Below are 15,376 nucleotides of genomic sequence, written 5' to 3'. Positions count from 1 at the left end.
AAACTAAGAAAAGAATTCGGGAAGATGGTGGGCGGAACTTTTCTATCCGGCTCTTGCCGCAGCTACGCTGTCGAAGGAGAGATAGATCTTATTTCTTCGTACCATCATTTTCTGCTCGAGCTGAATGAAAGAGACACGAGTCTCGCGCGATACTGAGGAGATGTTTTTCTCAAAGTCCACGCGCATGCGCCGCTCTCCTGTCTAGGGCTTCGCCGAAGAAAGAAACCCAATAAATAATTCAAAAACGGCTACCACTCTAATATATTTCTACTTCAAGCATAGTATATAAGAAAACTCTAACCAGTCCTCTAGTGTACTTGCTTCGGCAGTACATATACTAAAATTGGAACGATACAGAGAAGATTAGCATAGCCCCTGCGCAAGGATGACACGCAAAATCGTGAAGCGTTCCACATTTTTTGTCTTATTTCGTCGTTTAAAGAGAAACTTTTACTCTATGCTGGAAGCTTTTGACATCAGAAAACTCAGAGGTATGCTAGAAAGGGAAACGCCTACTTATTACTGAAAAGCTTTATTCGGTATTGTGAACAGCTTGCTTTCAATTTTTCCTCCTCTAATAAAGAAAGAGCAAGCAAAATGAATATAAATTTAGTTTTCCTTCAACGGAACAAAATCTACGATGCGGTACATAAAAAAAAAAAAATTAATAAATAAAAGTATCGGTTATAAAAGTCTATTTTTTACTACTTTGTTTGGGGAAAGAAAAGTATCAGGGAACATTGTAGTCTCTTAAAAGTTCCAGCAAATATACAGAATTTGCAGTGTGCTCGACAAATGCAACTGAGATTAATTGCCCGTGTTGTTGGCTATCTCAAATCCTCATTAACCTCATCGTGAATTTCAGTCACCATCCGACACAACATTATTATTAGTACTTACAACTTTTACTTTTTAGATATCTACCACTGAAATTATGAGAGAAATGTTTGCATTATTTTGAAGGATCCTCCCCGTCCATAGCATAGCTGTGCTATGTTGGTTCCGTGGTAATGCTTCCAACTGCCGAGCAGTGGGTTTGAAGCCCGAGGATGGCATTATCATGCGACAAATAATTACATAAAAAGCAGACACGCAAATGACAATATTATTTCTCTCTCATTCGGCTTACTCTTTACGCCCACTTCAAACAAGTTTGCGTTGTTCAGGTAAGCTCGAATGAAGCGAATCTTACATGAAGCGAATCTCAAGTAACGTATAGCTTTTTGCTTTATAAACTTATTTTAACAAGTCGCGCAATTTGAAGGGAGGACCGTGACGAAAAGAGTTACTATCTCCTTCATTTTTTTTTCTTCCGAAATAGAATCGCAAGCTAAAGAGAATAAATCCACATAGCGATACGAGGGGGCATTGCACGTTAATTAGATAGTGTGCGCAATTTCGAAAAAGCGAAGGTACCACTTTTTGTTCTTTTTAAAATCTTACATGTAAAAACTGAAATATGGCATTCACATGCTCTGGTTTCTCTTCATCCATCGAGTTAATCTTTCGCCTTTTACTAAAGATTACCGTGGAGAGGAACAATTTAATGAGCTTGACTCAATTTTTGGAACCCCATCCAACGGTGGGGTTATAAAACTAAGAAAAGAATTCGGGAAGATGGTGGGCGGAACTTTTCTATCCGGCTCTTGCCGCAGCTACGCTGTCGAAGGAGAGATAGATCTTATTTCTTCGTACCATCATTTTCTGCTCGAGCTGAATGAAAGAGACACGAGTCTCGCGCGATACTGAGGAGATGTTTTTCTCAAAGTCCACGCGCATGCGCCGCTCTCCTGTCTAGGGCTTCGCCGAAGAAAGAAACCCAATAAATAATTCAAAAACGGCTACCACTCTAATATATTTCTACTTCAAGCATAGTATATAAGAAAACTCTAACCAGTCCTCTAGTGTACTTGCTTCGGCAGTACATATACTAAAATTGGAACGATACAGAGAAGATTAGCATGGCCCCTGCGCAAGGATGACACGCAAAATCGTGAAGCGTTCCACATTTTTTGTCTTATTTCGTCGTTTAAAGAGAAACTTTTACTCTATGCTGGAAGCTTTTGACATCAGAAAACTCAGAGGTATGCTAGAAAGGGAAACGCCTACTTATTACTGAAAAGCTTTATTCGGTATTGTGAACAGCTTGCTTTCAATTTTTCCTCCTCTAATAAAGAAAGAGCAAGCAAAATGAATATAAATTTAGTTTTCCTTCAACGGAACAAAATCTACGATGCGGTACATAAAAAAAAAAAAATTAATAAATAAAAGTATCGGTTATAAAAGTCTATTTTTTACTACTTTGTTTGGGGAAAGAAAAGTATCAGGGAACATTGTAGTCTCTTAAAAGTTCCAGCAAATATACAGAATTTGCAGTGTGCTCGACAAATGCAACTGAGATTAATTGCCCGTGTTGTTGGCTATCTCAAATCCTCATTAACCTCATCGTGAATTTCAGTCACCATCCGACACAACATTATTATTAGTACTTACAACTTTTACTTTTTAGATATCTACCACTGAAATTATGAGAGAAATGTTTGCATTATTTTGAAGGATCCTCCCCGTCCATAGCATAGCTGTGCTATGTTGGTTCCGTGGTAATGCTTCCAACTGCCGAGCAGTGGGTTTGAAGCCCGAGGATGGCATTATCATGCGACAAATAATTACATAAAAAGCAGACACGCAAATGACAATATTATTTCTCTCTCATTCGGCTTACTCTTTACGCCCACTTCAAACAAGTTTGCGTTGTTCAGGTAAGCTCGAATGAAGCGAATCTTACATGAAGCGAATCTCAAGTAACGTATAGCTTTTTGCTCTATAAACTTATTTTAACAAGTCGCGCAATTTGAAGGGAGGACCGTGACGAAAAGAGTTACTATCTCCTTCATTTTTTTTTCTTCCGAAATAGAATCGCAAGCTAAAGAGAATAAATCCACATAGCGATACGAGGGGGCATTGCACGTTAATTAGATAGTGTGCGCAATTTCGAAAAAGCGAAGGTACCACTTTTTGTTCTTTTTAAAATCTTACATGTAAAAACTGAAATATGGCATTCACATGCTCTGGTTTCTCTTCATCCATCGAGTTAATCTTTCGCCTTTTACTAAAGATTACCGTGGAGAGGAACAATTTAATGAGCTTGACTCAATTTTTGGAACCCCATCCAACGGTGGGGTTATAAAACTAAGAAAAGAATTCGGGAAGATGGTGGGCGGAACTTTTCTATCCGGCTCTTGCCGCAGCTACGCTGTCGAAGGAGAGATAGATCTTATTTCTTCGTACCATCATTTTCTGCTCGAGCTGAATGAAAGAGACACGAGTCTCGCGCGATACTGAGGAGATGTTTTTCTCAAAGTCCACGCGCATGCGCCGCTCTCCTGTCTAGGGCTTCGCCGAAGAAAGAAACCCAATAAATAATTCAAAAACGGCTACCACTCTAATATATTTCTACTTCAAGCATAGTATATAAGAAAACTCTAACCAGTCCTCTAGTGTACTTGCTTCGGCAGTACATATACTAAAATTGGAACGATACAGAGAAGATTAGCATAGCCCCTGCGCAAGGATGACACGCAAAATCGTGAAGCGTTCCACATTTTTTGTCTTATTTCGTCGTTTAAAGAGAAACTTTTACTCTATGCTGGAAGCTTTTGACATCAGAAAACTCAGAGGTATGCTAGAAAGGGAAACGCCTACTTATTACTGAAAAGCTTTATTCGGTATTGTGAACAGCTTGCTTTCAATTTTTCCTCCTCTAATAAAGAAAGAGCAAGCAAAATGAATATAAATTTAGTTTTCCTTCAACGGAACAAAATCTACGATGCGGTACATAAAAAAAAAAAAATTAATAAATAAAAGTATCGGTTATAAAAGTCTATTTTTTACTACTTTGTTTGGGGAAAGAAAAGTATCAGGGAACATTGTAGTCTCTTAAAAGTTCCAGCAAATATACAGAATTTGCAGTGTGCTCGACAAATGCAACTGAGATTAATTGCCCGTGTTGTTGGCTATCTCAAATCCTCATTAACCTCATCGTGAATTTCAGTCACCATCCGACACAACATTATTATTAGTACTTACAACTTTTACTTTTTAGATATCTACCACTGAAATTATGAGAGAAATGTTTGCATTATTTTGAAGGATCCTCCCCGTCCATAGCATAGCTGTGCTATGTTGGTTCCGTGGTAATGCTTCCAACTGCCGAGCAGTGGGTTTGAAGCCCGAGGATGGCATTATCATGCGACAAATAATTACATAAAAAGCAGACACGCAAATGACAATATTATTTCTCTCTCATTCGGCTTACTCTTTACGCCCACTTCAAACAAGTTTGCGTTGTTCAGGTAAGCTCGAATGAAGCGAATCTTACATGAAGCGAATCTCAAGTAACGTATAGCTTTTTGCTCTATAAACTTATTTTAACAAGTCGCGCAATTTGAAGGGAGGACCGTGACGAAAAGAGTTACTATCTCCTTCATTTTTTTTTCTTCCGAAATAGAATCGCAAGCTAAAGAGAATAAATCCACATAGCGATACGAGGGGGCATTGCACGTTAATTAGATAGTGTGCGCAATTTCGAAAAAGCGAAGGTACCACTTTTTGTTCTTTTTAAAATCTTACATGTAAAAACTGAAATATGGCATTCACATGCTCTGGTTTCTCTTCATCCATCGAGTTAATCTTTCGCCTTTTACTAAAGATTACCGTGGAGAGGAACAATTTAATGAGCTTGACTCAATTTTTGGAACCCCATCCAACGGTGGGGTTATAAAACTAAGAAAAGAATTCGGGAAGATGGTGGGCGGAACTTTTCTATCCGGCTCTTGCCGCAGCTACGCTGTCGAAGGAGAGATAGATCTTATTTCTTCGTACCATCATTTTCTGCTCGAGCTGAATGAAAGAGACACGAGTCTCGCGCGATACTGAGGAGATGTTTTTCTCAAAGTCCACGCGCATGCGCCGCTCTCCTGTCTAGGGCTTCGCCGAAGAAAGAAACCCAATAAATAATTCAAAAACGGCTACCACTCTAATATATTTCTACTTCAAGCATAGTATATAAGAAAACTCTAACCAGTCCTCTAGTGTACTTGCTTCGGCAGTACATATACTAAAATTGGAACGATACAGAGAAGATTAGCATGGCCCCTGCGCAAGGATGACACGCAAAATCGTGAAGCGTTCCACATTTTTTGTCTTATTTCGTCGTTTAAAGAGAAACTTTTACTCTATGCTGGAAGCTTTTGACATCAGAAAACTCAGAGGTATGCTAGAAAGGGAAACGCCTACTTATTACTGAAAAGCTTTATTCGGTATTGTGAACAGCTTGCTTTCAATTTTTCCTCCTCTAATAAAGAAAGAGCAAGCAAAATGAATATAAATTTAGTTTTCCTTCAACGGAACAAAATCTACGATGCGGTACATAAAAAAAAAAAAATTAATAAATAAAAGTATCGGTTATAAAAGTCTATTTTTTACTACTTTGTTTGGGGAAAGAAAAGTATCAGGGAACATTGTAGTCTCTTAAAAGTTCCAGCAAATATACAGAATTTGCAGTGTGCTCGACAAATGCAACTGAGATTAATTGCCCGTGTTGTTGGCTATCTCAAATCCTCATTAACCTCATCGTGAATTTCAGTCACCATCCGACACAACATTATTATTAGTACTTACAACTTTTACTTTTTAGATATCTACCACTGAAATTATGAGAGAAATGTTTGCATTATTTTGAAGGATCCTCCCCGTCCATAGCATAGCTGTGCTATGTTGGTTCCGTGGTAATGCTTCCAACTGCCGAGCAGTGGGTTTGAAGCCCGAGGATGGCATTATCATGCGACAAATAATTACATAAAAAGCAGACACGCAAATGACAATATTATTTCTCTCTCATTCGGCTTACTCTTTACGCCCACTTCAAACAAGTTTGCGTTGTTCAGGTAAGCTCGAATGAAGCGAATCTTACATGAAGCGAATCTCAAGTAACGTATAGCTTTTTGCTCTATAAACTTATTTTAACAAGTCGCGCAATTTGAAGGGAGGACCGTGACGAAAAGAGTTACTATCTCCTTCATTTTTTTTTCTTCCGAAATAGAATCGCAAGCTAAAGAGAATAAATCCACATAGCGATACGAGGGGGCATTGCACGTTAATTAGATAGTGTGCGCAATTTCGAAAAAGCGAAGGTACCACTTTTTGTTCTTTTTAAAATCTTACATGTAAAAACTGAAATATGGCATTCACATGCTCTGGTTTCTCTTCATCCATCGAGTTAATCTTTCGCCTTTTACTAAAGATTACCGTGGAGAGGAACAATTTAATGAGCTTGACTCAATTTTTGGAACCCCATCCAACGGTGGGGTTATAAAACTAAGAAAAGAATTCGGGAAGATGGTGGGCGGAACTTTTCTATCCGGCTCTTGCCGCAGCTACGCTGTCGAAGGAGAGATAGATCTTATTTCTTCGTACCATCATTTTCTGCTCGAGCTGAATGAAAGAGACACGAGTCTCGCGCGATACTGAGGAGATGTTTTTCTCAAAGTCCACGCGCATGCGCCGCTCTCCTGTCTAGGGCTTCGCCGAAGAAAGAAACCCAATAAATAATTCAAAAACGGCTACCACTCTAATATATTTCTACTTCAAGCATAGTATATAAGAAAACTCTAACCAGTCCTCTAGTGTACTTGCTTCGGCAGTACATATACTAAAATTGGAACGATACAGAGAAGATTAGCATGGCCCCTGCGCAAGGATGACACGCAAAATCGTGAAGCGTTCCACATTTTTTGTCTTATTTCGTCGTTTAAAGAGAAACTTTTACTCTATGCTGGAAGCTTTTGACATCAGAAAACTCAGAGGTATGCTAGAAAGGGAAACGCCTACTTATTACTGAAAAGCTTTATTCGGTATTGTGAACAGCTTGCTTTCAATTTTTCCTCCTCTAATAAAGAAAGAGCAAGCAAAATGAATATAAATTTAGTTTTCCTTCAACGGAACAAAATCTACGATGCGGTACATAAAAAAAAAAAAATTAATAAATAAAAGTATCGGTTATAAAAGTCTATTTTTTACTACTTTGTTTGGGGAAAGAAAAGTATCAGGGAACATTGTAGTCTCTTAAAAGTTCCAGCAAATATACAGAATTTGCAGTGTGCTCGACAAATGCAACTGAGATTAATTGCCCGTGTTGTTGGCTATCTCAAATCCTCATTAACCTCATCGTGAATTTCAGTCACCATCCGACACAACATTATTATTAGTACTTACAACTTTTACTTTTTAGATATCTACCACTGAAATTATGAGAGAAATGTTTGCATTATTTTGAAGGATCCTCCCCGTCCATAGCATAGCTGTGCTATGTTGGTTCCGTGGTAATGCTTCCAACTGCCGAGCAGTGGGTTTGAAGCCCGAGGATGGCATTATCATGCGACAAATAATTACATAAAAAGCAGACACGCAAATGACAATATTATTTCTCTCTCATTCGGCTTACTCTTTACGCCCACTTCAAACAAGTTTGCGTTGTTCAGGTAAGCTCGAATGAAGCGAATCTTACATGAAGCGAATCTCAAGTAACGTATAGCTTTTTGCTCTATAAACTTATTTTAACAAGTCGCGCAATTTGAAGGGAGGACCGTGACGAAAAGAGTTACTATCTCCTTCATTTTTTTTTCTTCCGAAATAGAATCGCAAGCTAAAGAGAATAAATCCACATAGCGATACGAGGGGGCATTGCACGTTAATTAGATAGTGTGCGCAATTTCGAAAAAGCGAAGGTACCACTTTTTGTTCTTTTTAAAATCTTACATGTAAAAACTGAAATATGGCATTCACATGCTCTGGTTTCTCTTCATCCATCGAGTTAATCTTTCGCCTTTTACTAAAGATTACCGTGGAGAGGAACAATTTAATGAGCTTGACTCAATTTTTGGAACCCCATCCAACGGTGGGGTTATAAAACTAAGAAAAGAATTCGGGAAGATGGTGGGCGGAACTTTTCTATCCGGCTCTTGCCGCAGCTACGCTGTCGAAGGAGAGATAGATCTTATTTCTTCGTACCATCATTTTCTGCTCGAGCTGAATGAAAGAGACACGAGTCTCGCGCGATACTGAGGAGATGTTTTTCTCAAAGTCCACGCGCATGCGCCGCTCTCCTGTCTAGGGCTTCGCCGAAGAAAGAAACCCAATAAATAATTCAAAAACGGCTACCACTCTAATATATTTCTACTTCAAGCATAGTATATAAGAAAACTCTAACCAGTCCTCTAGTGTACTTGCTTCGGCAGTACATATACTAAAATTGGAACGATACAGAGAAGATTAGCATGGCCCCTGCGCAAGGATGACACGCAAAATCGTGAAGCGTTCCACATTTTTTGTCTTATTTCGTCGTTTAAAGAGAAACTTTTACTCTATGCTGGAAGCTTTTGACATCAGAAAACTCAGAGGTATGCTAGAAAGGGAAACGCCTACTTATTACTGAAAAGCTTTATTCGGTATTGTGAACAGCTTGCTTTCAATTTTTCCTCCTCTAATAAAGAAAGAGCAAGCAAAATGAATATAAATTTAGTTTTCCTTCAACGGAACAAAATCTACGATGCGGTACATAAAAAAAAAAAAAATTAATAAATAAAAGTATCGGTTATAAAAGTCTATTTTTTACTACTTTGTTTGGGGAAAGAAAAGTATCAGGGAACATTGTAGTCTCTTAAAAGTTCCAGCAAATATACAGAATTTGCAGTGTGCTCGACAAATGCAACTGAGATTAATTGCCCGTGTTGTTGGCTATCTCAAATCCTCATTAACCTCATCGTGAATTTCAGTCACCATCCGACACAACATTATTATTAGTACTTACAACTTTTACTTTTTAGATATCTACCACTGAAATTATGAGAGAAATGTTTGCATTATTTTGAAGGATCCTCCCCGTCCATAGCATAGCTGTGCTATGTTGGTTCCGTGGTAATGCTTCCAACTGCCGAGCAGTGGGTTTGAAGCCCGAGGATGGCATTATCATGCGACAAATAATTACATAAAAAGCAGACACGCAAATGACAATATTATTTCTCTCTCATTCGGCTTACTCTTTACGCCCACTTCAAACAAGTTTGCGTTGTTCAGGTAAGCTCGAATGAAGCGAATCTTACATGAAGCGAATCTCAAGTAACGTATAGCTTTTTGCTCTATAAACTTATTTTAACAAGTCGCGCAATTTGAAGGGAGGACCGTGACGAAAAGAGTTACTATCTCCTTCATTTTTTTTTCTTCCGAAATAGAATCGCAAGCTAAAGAGAATAAATCCACATAGCGATACGAGGGGGCATTGCACGTTAATTAGATAGTGTGCGCAATTTCGAAAAAGCGAAGGTACCACTTTTTGTTCTTTTTAAAATCTTGCATGTAAAAACTGAAATATGGCATTCACATGCTCTGGTTTCTCTTCATCCATCGAGTTAATCTTTCGCCTTTTACTAAAGATTACCGTGGAGAGGAACAATTTAATGAGCTTGACTCAATTTTTGGAACCCCATCCAACGGTGGGGTTATAAAACTAAGAAAAGAATTCGGGAAGATGGTGGGCGGAACTTTTCTATCCGGCTCTTGCCGCAGCTACGCTGTCGAAGGAGAGATAGATCTTATTTCTTCGTACCATCATTTTCTGCTCGAGCTGAATGAAAGAGACACGAGTCTCGCGCGATACTGAGGAGATGTTTTTCTCAAAGTCCACGCGCATGCGCCGCTCTCCTGTCTAGGGCTTCGCCGAAGAAAGAAACCCAATAAATAATTCAAAAACGGCTACCACTCTAATATATTTCTACTTCAAGCATAGTATATAAGAAAACTCTAACCAGTCCTCTAGTGTACTTGCTTCGGCAGTACATATACTAAAATTGGAACGATACAGAGAAGATTAGCATGGCCCCTGCGCAAGGATGACACGCAAAATCGTGAAGCGTTCCACATTTTTTGTCTTATTTCGTCGTTTAAAGAGAAACTTTTACTCTATGCTGGAAGCTTTTGACATCAGAAAACTCAGAGGTATGCTAGAAAGGGAAACGCCTACTTATTACTGAAAAGCTTTATTCGGTATTGTGAACAGCTTGCTTTCAATTTTTCCTCCTCTAATAAAGAAAGAGCAAGCAAAATGAATATAAATTTAGTTTTCCTTCAACGGAACAAAATCTACGATGCGGTACATAAAAAAAAAAAAAATTAATAAATAAAAGTATCGGTTATAAAAGTCTATTTTTTACTACTTTGTTTGGGGAAAGAAAAGTATCAGGGAACATTGTAGTCTCTTAAAAGTTCCAGCAAATATACAGAATTTGCAGTGTGCTCGACAAATGCAACTGAGATTAATTGCCCGTGTTGTTGGCTATCTCAAATCCTCATTAACCTCATCGTGAATTTCAGTCACCATCCGACACAACATTATTATTAGTACTTACAACTTTTACTTTTTAGATATCTACCACTGAAATTATGAGAGAAATGTTTGCATTATTTTGAAGGATCCTCCCCGTCCATAGCATAGCTGTGCTATGTTGGTTCCGTGGTAATGCTTCCAACTGCCGAGCAGTGGGTTTGAAGCCCGAGGATGGCATTATCATGCGACAAATAATTACATAAAAAGCAGACACGCAAATGACAATATTATTTCTCTCTCATTCGGCTTACTCTTTACGCCCACTTCAAACAAGTTTGCGTTGTTCAGGTAAGCTCGAATGAAGCGAATCTTACATGAAGCGAATCTCAAGTAACGTATAGCTTTTTGCTCTATAAACTTATTTTAACAAGTCGCGCAATTTGAAGGGAGGACCGTGACGAAAAGAGTTACTATCTCCTTCATTTTTTTTTCTTCCGAAATAGAATCGCAAGCTAAAGAGAATAAATCCACATAGCGATACGAGGGGGCATTGCACGTTAATTAGATAGTGTGCGCAATTTCGAAAAAGCGAAGGTACCACTTTTTGTTCTTTTTAAAATCTTGCATGTAAAAACTGAAATATGGCATTCACATGCTCTGGTTTCTCTTCATCCATCGAGTTAATCTTTCGCCTTTTACTAAAGATTACCGTGGAGAGGAACAATTTAATGAGCTTGACTCAATTTTTGGAACCCCATCCAACGGTGGGGTTATAAAACTAAGAAAAGAATTCGGGAAGATGGTGGGCGGAACTTTTCTATCCGGCTCTTGCCGCAGCTACGCTGTCGAAGGAGAGATAGATCTTATTTCTTCGTACCATCATTTTCTGCTCGAGCTGAATGAAAGAGACACGAGTCTCGCGCGATACTGAGGAGATGTTTTTCTCAAAGTCCACGCGCATGCGCCGCTCTCCTGTCTAGGGCTTCGCCGAAGAAAGAAACCCAATAAATAATTCAAAAACGGCTACCACTCTAATATATTTCTACTTCAAGCATAGTATATAAGAAAACTCTAACCAGTCCTCTAGTGTACTTGCTTCGGCAGTACATATACTAAAATTGGAACGATACAGAGAAGATTAGCATGGCCCCTGCGCAAGGATGACACGCAAAATCGTGAAGCGTTCCACATTTTTTGTCTTATTTCGTCGTTTAAAGAGAAACTTTTACTCTATGCTGGAAGCTTTTGACATCAGAAAACTCAGAGGTATGCTAGAAAGGGAAACGCCTACTTATTACTGAAAAGCTTTATTCGGTATTGTGAACAGCTTGCTTTCAATTTTTCCTCCTCTAATAAAGAAAGAGCAAGCAAAATGAATATAAATTTAGTTTTCCTTCAACGGAACAAAATCTACGATGCGGTACATAAAAAAAAAAAAAATTAATAAATAAAAGTATCGGTTATAAAAGTCTATTTTTTACTACTTTGTTTGGGGAAAGAAAAGTATCAGGGAACATTGTAGTCTCTTAAAAGTTCCAGCAAATATACAGAATTTGCAGTGTGCTCGACAAATGCAACTGAGATTAATTGCCCGTGTTGTTGGCTATCTCAAATCCTCATTAACCTCATCGTGAATTTCAGTCACCATCCGACACAACATTATTATTAGTACTTACAACTTTTACTTTTTAGATATCTACCACTGAAATTATGAGAGAAATGTTTGCATTATTTTGAAGGATCCTCCCCGTCCATAGCATAGCTGTGCTATGTTGGTTCCGTGGTAATGCTTCCAACTGCCGAGCAGTGGGTTTGAAGCCCGAGGATGGCATTATCATGCGACAAATAATTACATAAAAAGCAGACACGCAAATGACAATATTATTTCTCTCTCATTCGGCTTACTCTTTACGCCCACTTCAAACAAGTTTGCGTTGTTCAGGTAAGCTCGAATGAAGCGAATCTTACATGAAGCGAATCTCAAGTAACGTATAGCTTTTTGCTCTATAAACTTATTTTAACAAGTCGCGCAATTTGAAGGGAGGACCGTGACGAAAAGAGTTACTATCTCCTTCATTTTTTTTTCTTCCGAAATAGAATCGCAAGCTAAAGAGAATAAATCCACATAGCGATACGAGGGGGCATTGCACGTTAATTAGATAGTGTGCGCAATTTCGAAAAAGCGAAGGTACCACTTTTTGTTCTTTTTAAAATCTTGCATGTAAAAACTGAAATATGGCATTCACATGCTCTGGTTTCTCTTCATCCATCGAGTTAATCTTTCGCCTTTTACTAAAGATTACCGTGGAGAGGAACAATTTAATGAGCTTGACTCAATTTTTGGAACCCCATCCAACGGTGGGGTTATAAAACTAAGAAAAGAATTCGGGAAGATGGTGGGCGGAACTTTTCTATCCGGCTCTTGCCGCAGCTACGCTGTCGAAGGAGAGATAGATCTTATTTCTTCGTACCATCATTTTCTGCTCGAGCTGAATGAAAGAGACACGAGTCTCGCGCGATACTGAGGAGATGTTTTTCTCAAAGTCCACGCGCATGCGCCGCTCTCCTGTCTAGGGCTTCGCCGAAGAAAGAAACCCAATAAATAATTCAAAAACGGCTACCACTCTAATATATTTCTACTTCAAGCATAGTATATAAGAAAACTCTAACCAGTCCTCTAGTGTACTTGCTTCGGCAGTACATATACTAAAATTGGAACGATACAGAGAAGATTAGCATGGCCCCTGCGCAAGGATGACACGCAAAATCGTGAAGCGTTCCACATTTTTTGTCTTATTTCGTCGTTTAAAGAGAAACTTTTACTCTATGCTGGAAGCTTTTGACATCAGAAAACTCAGAGGTATGCTAGAAAGGGAAACGCCTACTTATTACTGAAAAGCTTTATTCGGTATTGTGAACAGCTTGCTTTCAATTTTTCCTCCTCTAATAAAGAAAGAGCAAGCAAAATGAATATAAATTTAGTTTTCCTTCAACGGAACAAAATCTACGATGCGGTACATAAAAAAAAAAAAAATTAATAAATAAAAGTATCGGTTATAAAAGTCTATTTTTTACTACTTTGTTTGGGGAAAGAAAAGTATCAGGGAACATTGTAGTCTCTTAAAAGTTCCAGCAAATATACAGAATTTGCAGTGTGCTCGACAAATGCAACTGAGATTAATTGCCCGTGTTGTTGGCTATCTCAAATCCTCATTAACCTCATCGTGAATTTCAGTCACCATCCGACACAACATTATTATTAGTACTTACAACTTTTACTTTTTAGATATCTACCACTGAAATTATGAGAGAAATGTTTGCATTATTTTGAAGGATCCTCCCCGTCCATAGCATAGCTGTGCTATGTTGGTTCCGTGGTAATGCTTCCAACTGCCGAGCAGTGGGTTTGAAGCCCGAGGATGGCATTATCATGCGACAAATAATTACATAAAAAGCAGACACGCAAATGACAATATTATTTCTCTCTCATTCGGCTTACTCTTTACGCCCACTTCAAACAAGTTTGCGTTGTTCAGGTAAGCTCGAATGAAGCGAATCTTACATGAAGCGAATCTCAAGTAACGTATAGCTTTTTGCTCTATAAACTTATTTTAACAAGTCGCGCAATTTGAAGGGAGGACCGTGACGAAAAGAGTTACTATCTCCTTCATTTTTTTTTCTTCCGAAATAGAATCGCAAGCTAAAGAGAATAAATCCACATAGCGATACGAGGGGGCATTGCACGTTAATTAGATAGTGTGCGCAATTTCGAAAAAGCGAAGGTACCACTTTTTGTTCTTTTTAAAATCTTACATGTAAAAACTGAAATATGGCATTCACATGCTCTGGTTTCTCTTCATCCATCGAGTTAATCTTTCGCCTTTTACTAAAGATTACCGTGGAGAGGAACAATTTAATGAGCTTGACTCAATTTTTGGAACCCCATCCAACGGTGGGGTTATAAAACTAAGAAAAGAATTCGGGAAGATGGTGGGCGGAACTTTTCTATCCGGCTCTTGCCGCAGCTACGCTGTCGAAGGAGAGATAGATCTTATTTCTTCGTACCATCATTTTCTGCTCGAGCTGAATGAAAGAGACACGAGTCTCGCGCGATACTGAGGAGATGTTTTTCTCAAAGTCCACGCGCATGCGCCGCTCTCCTGTCTAGGGCTTCGCCGAAGAAAGAAACCCAATAAATAATTCAAAAACGGCTACCACTCTAATATATTTCTACTTCAAGCATAGTATATAAGAAAACTCTAACCAGTCCTCTAGTGTACTTGCTTCGGCAGTACATATACTAAAATTGGAACGATACAGAGAAGATTAGCATGGCCCCTGCGCAAGGATGACACGCAAAATCGTGAAGCGTTCCACATTTTTTGTCTTATTTCGTCGTTTAAAGAGAAACTTTTACTCTATGCTGGAAGCTTTTGACATCAGAAAACTCAGAGGTATGCTAGAAAGGGAAACGCCTACTTATTACTGAAAAGCTTTATTCGGTATTGTGAACAGCTTGCTTTCAATTTTTCCTCCTCTAATAAAGAAAGAGCAAGCAAAATGAATATAAATTTAGTTTTCCTTCAACGGAACAAAATCTACGATGCGGTACATAAAAAAAAAAAAAATTAATAAATAAAAGTATCGGTTATAAAAGTCTATTTTTTACTACTTTGTTTGGGGAAAGAAAAGTATCAGGGAACATTGTAGTCTCTTAAAAGTTCCAGCAAATATACAGAATTTGCAGTGTGCTCGACAAATGCAACTGAGATTAATTGCCCGTGTTGTTGGCTATCTCAAATCCTCATTAACCTCATCGTGAATTTCAGTCACCATCCGACACAACATTATTATTAGTACTTACAACTTTTACTTTTTAGATATCTACCACTGAAATTATGAGAGAAATGTTTGCATTATTTTGAAGGATCCTCCCCGTCCATAGCATAGCTGTGCTATGTTGGTTCCGTGGTAATGCTTCCAACTGCCGAGCAGTGG

General features: G+C 38.5%; 19 non-coding genes across 19 annotated transcripts; all 19 read left to right on the top strand.

The window, feature by feature from the left end:
• Positions 1-313: 313 nt before the first annotated feature.
• Positions 314-420, top strand: LOC147814982 (U6 spliceosomal RNA). Its single transcript, XR_015432021.1, has one exon. It is a non-coding gene; the product is annotated as a U6 spliceosomal RNA (small nuclear RNA).
• Positions 421-1,470: 1,050 nt separating this feature from the next.
• On the top strand, positions 1,471-1,589 carry LOC147814981 (U5 spliceosomal RNA). The gene has a single exon (XR_015432062.1). It is a non-coding gene; the product is annotated as a U5 spliceosomal RNA (small nuclear RNA).
• A 317-nt stretch (positions 1,590-1,906) lies between these two features.
• Positions 1,907-2,013, top strand: LOC147814980 (U6 spliceosomal RNA). The gene has a single exon (XR_015432224.1). It is a non-coding gene; the product is annotated as a U6 spliceosomal RNA (small nuclear RNA).
• Positions 2,014-3,063: 1,050 nt separating this feature from the next.
• On the top strand, positions 3,064-3,182 carry LOC147814979 (U5 spliceosomal RNA). Its single transcript, XR_015432061.1, has one exon. It is a non-coding gene; the product is annotated as a U5 spliceosomal RNA (small nuclear RNA).
• Positions 3,183-3,499: 317 nt separating this feature from the next.
• LOC147814978 (U6 spliceosomal RNA) lies at positions 3,500-3,606 on the top strand. The gene has a single exon (XR_015432020.1). It is a non-coding gene; the product is annotated as a U6 spliceosomal RNA (small nuclear RNA).
• Positions 3,607-4,656: 1,050 nt separating this feature from the next.
• On the top strand, positions 4,657-4,775 carry LOC147814977 (U5 spliceosomal RNA). The gene has a single exon (XR_015432060.1). It is a non-coding gene; the product is annotated as a U5 spliceosomal RNA (small nuclear RNA).
• A 317-nt stretch (positions 4,776-5,092) lies between these two features.
• LOC147814976 (U6 spliceosomal RNA) lies at positions 5,093-5,199 on the top strand. The gene has a single exon (XR_015432223.1). It is a non-coding gene; the product is annotated as a U6 spliceosomal RNA (small nuclear RNA).
• Positions 5,200-6,249: 1,050 nt separating this feature from the next.
• LOC147814975 (U5 spliceosomal RNA) lies at positions 6,250-6,368 on the top strand. Its single transcript, XR_015432059.1, has one exon. It is a non-coding gene; the product is annotated as a U5 spliceosomal RNA (small nuclear RNA).
• Positions 6,369-6,685: 317 nt separating this feature from the next.
• LOC147814974 (U6 spliceosomal RNA) lies at positions 6,686-6,792 on the top strand. The gene has a single exon (XR_015432220.1). It is a non-coding gene; the product is annotated as a U6 spliceosomal RNA (small nuclear RNA).
• Positions 6,793-7,842: 1,050 nt separating this feature from the next.
• Positions 7,843-7,961, top strand: LOC147814973 (U5 spliceosomal RNA). Its single transcript, XR_015432058.1, has one exon. It is a non-coding gene; the product is annotated as a U5 spliceosomal RNA (small nuclear RNA).
• Positions 7,962-8,278: 317 nt separating this feature from the next.
• LOC147814972 (U6 spliceosomal RNA) lies at positions 8,279-8,385 on the top strand. Its single transcript, XR_015432209.1, has one exon. It is a non-coding gene; the product is annotated as a U6 spliceosomal RNA (small nuclear RNA).
• A 1,051-nt stretch (positions 8,386-9,436) lies between these two features.
• LOC147814971 (U5 spliceosomal RNA) lies at positions 9,437-9,555 on the top strand. Its single transcript, XR_015432057.1, has one exon. It is a non-coding gene; the product is annotated as a U5 spliceosomal RNA (small nuclear RNA).
• A 317-nt stretch (positions 9,556-9,872) lies between these two features.
• On the top strand, positions 9,873-9,979 carry LOC147814970 (U6 spliceosomal RNA). The gene has a single exon (XR_015432198.1). It is a non-coding gene; the product is annotated as a U6 spliceosomal RNA (small nuclear RNA).
• Positions 9,980-11,030: 1,051 nt separating this feature from the next.
• LOC147814969 (U5 spliceosomal RNA) lies at positions 11,031-11,149 on the top strand. Its single transcript, XR_015432056.1, has one exon. It is a non-coding gene; the product is annotated as a U5 spliceosomal RNA (small nuclear RNA).
• Positions 11,150-11,466: 317 nt separating this feature from the next.
• LOC147814968 (U6 spliceosomal RNA) lies at positions 11,467-11,573 on the top strand. The gene has a single exon (XR_015432187.1). It is a non-coding gene; the product is annotated as a U6 spliceosomal RNA (small nuclear RNA).
• A 1,051-nt stretch (positions 11,574-12,624) lies between these two features.
• LOC147814967 (U5 spliceosomal RNA) lies at positions 12,625-12,743 on the top strand. The gene has a single exon (XR_015432054.1). It is a non-coding gene; the product is annotated as a U5 spliceosomal RNA (small nuclear RNA).
• A 317-nt stretch (positions 12,744-13,060) lies between these two features.
• LOC147814966 (U6 spliceosomal RNA) lies at positions 13,061-13,167 on the top strand. Its single transcript, XR_015432176.1, has one exon. It is a non-coding gene; the product is annotated as a U6 spliceosomal RNA (small nuclear RNA).
• Positions 13,168-14,218: 1,051 nt separating this feature from the next.
• Positions 14,219-14,337, top strand: LOC147814965 (U5 spliceosomal RNA). Its single transcript, XR_015432053.1, has one exon. It is a non-coding gene; the product is annotated as a U5 spliceosomal RNA (small nuclear RNA).
• Positions 14,338-14,654: 317 nt separating this feature from the next.
• LOC147814964 (U6 spliceosomal RNA) lies at positions 14,655-14,761 on the top strand. Its single transcript, XR_015432166.1, has one exon. It is a non-coding gene; the product is annotated as a U6 spliceosomal RNA (small nuclear RNA).
• Positions 14,762-15,376: the final 615 nt, after the last annotated feature.

Source organism: Parasteatoda tepidariorum, chromosome 2 (assembly GCF_982258835.1).
Source record: "Parasteatoda tepidariorum strain Cologne lab strain chromosome 2, Ptep-v5.0, whole genome shotgun sequence".
Taxonomy (NCBI): Eukaryota; Metazoa; Arthropoda; class Arachnida; order Araneae; family Theridiidae; genus Parasteatoda; species Parasteatoda tepidariorum.
The sequence above is the reverse complement of the archived record's forward strand: the minus strand, read 5'-3'. Positions and strand labels throughout refer to the sequence as shown.